The sequence below is a fragment of the Pteropus vampyrus genome, unplaced genomic scaffold, assembly GCF_000151845.1.
Source record: "Pteropus vampyrus isolate Shadow unplaced genomic scaffold, Pvam_2.0 Scaffold275, whole genome shotgun sequence".
Lineage (NCBI taxonomy): Eukaryota > Metazoa > Chordata > Mammalia > Chiroptera > Pteropodidae > Pteropus > Pteropus vampyrus.
The window spans coordinates 1,146,772-1,151,252 of NW_011889056.1; the positions used below are offsets into that span (position 1 = coordinate 1,146,772).

The 4,481-nt window shown below is 38.0% G+C and overlaps 1 pseudogene; it reads right to left on the reverse strand.

The window, feature by feature from the left end:
* Positions 1-3,152: 3,152 nt before the first annotated feature.
* Positions 3,153-3,799, reverse strand: LOC105302535 (annotated as a pseudogene).
* Positions 3,800-4,481: the final 682 nt, after the last annotated feature.

Genomic DNA, 4,481 nt, shown 5'->3' on the forward strand with positions numbered 1-4,481 from the left:
AAGGTAAGAGATGATGGCAATCTTGCCTAAAGTGGCCTAGGGAGGGTGGCTAGAACAGATTCAGGGGGATTGATTAGATGGGAGGTGAGATGAAAGAGTGGGAGGCTGCAGAAATATCTCTCACCAAGACAGTAAATGAAATAGAAGGAAGCATTTGGGACTGGGGAGAACGTGAGGTCAAGTTGGGGGCTAGTTAGGTTCTAGGTGCCTATGGGACATCCAAGTTCAAGTGGCTATACTAACTTAAAGTTCAGGAATTCAAGAAAGATGGTGAGTATCTGACAACTGGAAAAAAGATCTTTGTTGATTTAACCATTATCTTTCTTGAATTTATAATTTATTTGGATATTAGGCTCTGTCACCTCTTAGTCTCAGCCATTATATATTATGCCTAATGTGTTTTTAAAACTATGTATTACATTCTAAACAAATCTTCTTTGATTCAAAAACGTGAAGGCCTTAACTGATACACGGGCTAGAGTGGGCACTATGGGAAGGAGAGGCTGGGATGTGCTGAGTACCCCCTGAGTATCTAGCTGCGTGCACACATATTTTTTTGTGTTTATGCACATATGCGCATGTATACTTGAGTATTTGGAAAGGGTAGAAGAACAAAATCATTTCTCATATAATATTGATGAAATGCTGATGAAGCAAACTATCAGTTGCGTTCTAGAGGAATGAATTTCCATGTAGGATGAGCATTATGTGTCTAAGTTAGAAAGGATTGCTTTTGGAAAGCAGCTCAAAGTCATGAAAACAGGCAGGGCTGTGCCACACTGGCCCTGCAGTTGTTAGCCTGGGCCCCCAGGCTCGGTGACTTCTGGGGACTTCATCATGTCCTCTTAATTGCAGCAAGAAAGATGCCAATTAGAAGCACTTTCAAAGGAAAGATTGGCCTCCAATGAATAGAACAGTGTAATGAAAACTTCAGCACTGTAGTTCACTTGGGAATTCATTAGAAGTTTTTTTTCTGAACAACAATTACTGAATAACTTTCTTAATTTTTTTCTACTTACAAATATAATCCATGCTCAAAATAGATTCTTGGATTGAAATAGAAAAAATAGAAAAAAAAATATGGCCAGTTCATTCCTATGGTAGCTCTTATGTGCAGAAAAAAATATGGGAAAAGAAAATAAATATCAATTATCTCACTACTAAAGATAACCACAATGCAAACGTTGGTGTATTTCAGGATGAAATGAGCACATTCATGTTTAGTATTTATTTATTTATTTTCCCTTGGTATTTACCAATTTCTTTCTTTTCAAAAAAATTTTAAAATGGTGACATTGGTTAACAAAATCTAGTAAGTTTCAGGTGTACAATTCAACAGTAAGACATATAAATATTGGATTGTGTGTTCACTGCCCATAGTTAGATTTTTTCTGTCACCATGCATTTGACCCCTTTTACCATCTACTTCCCCCTCCCTCTTCCCCTCCACCCTCTGGTAACCACTAGTCTATTGTCCATGTCCATGAGTCTCTGTTTGTTTGTGCTGTTCATTTGTTGCTTTTAGGTTTATATCCCACATATAAGTGATATCATGCGATTTTCAACTTTTTCTGTCTGGCTTGTTTCACTTAGCATGATTATCTTGAGGTCCATCCATGTTTTTGTAAATGACAATATTTCACCTCTTATGGCTGAACAATATTCCATTGTATATATGTACCACAGCTTCTTTAGCCAATCATCTATTGTAGGACACTTCGGTTCCTTCCATGTCCTGGCCACCATGAATAATGCTGCTAATGGACATGGGTTTTCAAGTCTGTGGGGTAAGTATCCAGCTCGGATTGCTGGATCATATGGTAGATCAATTCTTAGTTTTTTGAGGAACCTCCGTACTATTTTCCATAGTGGCTGTACCAATCTGCAGTCCCACCAGCAGTGTATGAGGGTTCCTTTTTCTCTGCATCCTCTTCAACACTTGTTATGACTTGTCCTGTTGATGAAAGCTATTCTAACAGGTGTGAGATGGTACCTCATTATAGTTCTGATTTGCATTTTTTCATAAGTTTGTTGAGCATCGTTTCATATGTTTGTTGGCCATTTGCATGTCTTCTAGGGAAAAGTATTCAGGTTCTCTGCTTATTTTTTGATTAGATCATTTGTTGTTGTTGTTATTGAGTTGTATGAGTTCTTTGTGTATTTTGGATATTAGGCCCTTTTCGGAGGTGTCGCTTGCAAATATATTTTGTCATTTAGATGGTTGTCTCTTTACCTTGTCAATGGTTTCTTTTGCTGGACAGAAGCTTTTTAGTTTAATGTAGTCTCATTCATTTATTTTAGCTTTTACTTCTCTTGCTTTTGATGTCAAATTAATAAAATCTTCTTTAAGTCCAAGGTCCAAGAGTTTAGTTTCTATGTTTTCTTCTATGTGATTTATTGTTTCAGGTCTTATATTCAGGTCCTTAATCCATTTTGAGTTAATTTTGGTGTGTGATGATAGCCAACAGTCTAGTTTCATTCTTTTGCAGGTGGCTTTCCAGTTTTCCCAGCAAAATTTATTGAAGAGACTTCCCTTTCTCCATTGTATGCTTTTGGCTCTTTTGTCGAAAATTATTTGCCCATATAAGCATGGGTTTACTTCTGGACTCTTGATTCTGTTCCACTGGTCTGTATCTGTTTTTCTGCCAATACCATGCTTTTTTGGTTACTGTTGCTTTGTAGTGTAATTTGAAGTCGGGCAGAGTGAGGCCTCCAGCCTCATTCGCTTTTCTCAGGATGGCTTTGGCGATTCGGGGTCTTTTGTGCTTCCATACAAATCTGATGATTTTTTGTTCTATTTCTTTAAAAAATGCCGATGAGATTTTGATGAGGAATGCCTTAAATCTGTATAATGCTTTAGATAATATGGTCATTTTAACTATGTTGATTCTTCCAATCCAAGAACACAAAATATCTTTCCATTTCTTTGTTTCTTCTTCACTTTCTTTTAATAGGGTCTAATAGTTTTCTTCATATAGGTCCTTCACATGTTTCATTAGATTTATTCCTAGGTATTTTATTCTTTTTGTTGCAATTGTGAAAGGAATTATTTTTTCCACTTTTTTTCTGACAATTCATTATTAGGGTATAGGAATGCTATGGATTTTTTGACTGTCCTAAATTATTTATTAGGAAAGAATTTTACAAACATATTAGCGGTAACAAAGTAGCCGAAGAGTATTGCACCTTCTCCAAGCTGCACAGCGAGAACCATCAATAGTATGGTGGAACTTGTGGTCCTTTCCAAGGCCAAGGCTCTTGCGGCCTACATATGTTGGCCCTTGCATCTCCCTGTGCTTGTGGACTGTTTGATGATCCACTGGGTGTCAGGATTCCATGCGATAGCTTTATGAAATGGATCAATGAGGATAACTTCAAAGAATTTGAATGTGGAATCTTCACCAACCGAGTAAGAATTCAGGACTCTCAAAGCCCCACAGTAGTGTCCAGCTTGCTCCTTGGCAATAGACTGGAGACAAGACTTCGAGCAAACTTTAGCTGGTTAACACCATGATGGACAGTCTTGCTGTAGGTCGCACCCTTAGGAACTGGACGTTTACGGCCACTATGGCGCACACGAATCCGATATATGACATTATCTTGCTTGGCCTTGTATCCCAGCCTGCGCATTTTATTGGGGCGGATGGGGCGGGGGGCCTGAGAGGTACAGAGAGCTGGCAGTACAGCCAGCAGCGCACCCTGAGAAGAAAGTGCTTAACATCGGACTGCTTCTTCCTCCATAGCTCCTGGATGTACTTGTAAGCATCCATCTGGGCTTACCTGATGGCTGCGACCAGACAGAGAGGCTCTATGGAATTTTGAACATTGATTTTGTATCCAGAAACTTTACCGTATTTGTTTGTTGTTTCTAGTAGTGTTCTTGTGGAGTCTTTAGGGTTTTCTATACAGAGAATCATGTCATCCACAAATAGTGACACTTTGACTTCTTCGTTTCTTATTTGGTTGCCTTTTATATCTTTCTCTTGTCTGATTGCACTCACTAGGACTTCCAATGTTATATTGAATAACAGTGGCGATAGTGGACAGCCTTTTCTCGTTCCTGCTCCTAGAGGGAAGGTTTTTAGTTTTTCACCATTAAGTATGTTAGCTGAGGGTCTGTTAAGATGGCTTTTATCATGTTAAGGTACTTTCCTTCTATACCAATTTTGTTAAGTGTTTTGATCGTAAATCGGTGCTGTATCTTGTTGAAGGCTTTTTCTGCATCTATTGATATGATCATATAATTCTTGTTTTTTAACTTGTTTATATAGTGTATCCATTAATCGATTTGCATATGTTGAACCATCTCTGTGCCTCTGGGATGAAGCCCACTTGGTTGTGGTGTATAATCTTTTTAATATGTTGCTGTATTCAGTTCTCTAGTATCTTATTTAGAAATTTTGCATTTGAGTTCATGAGAGATATTGGTCTGTAGTTTTCTTTTTTGTGTTATCTTTACCAGGTTTTGGTATCAGGGTAAT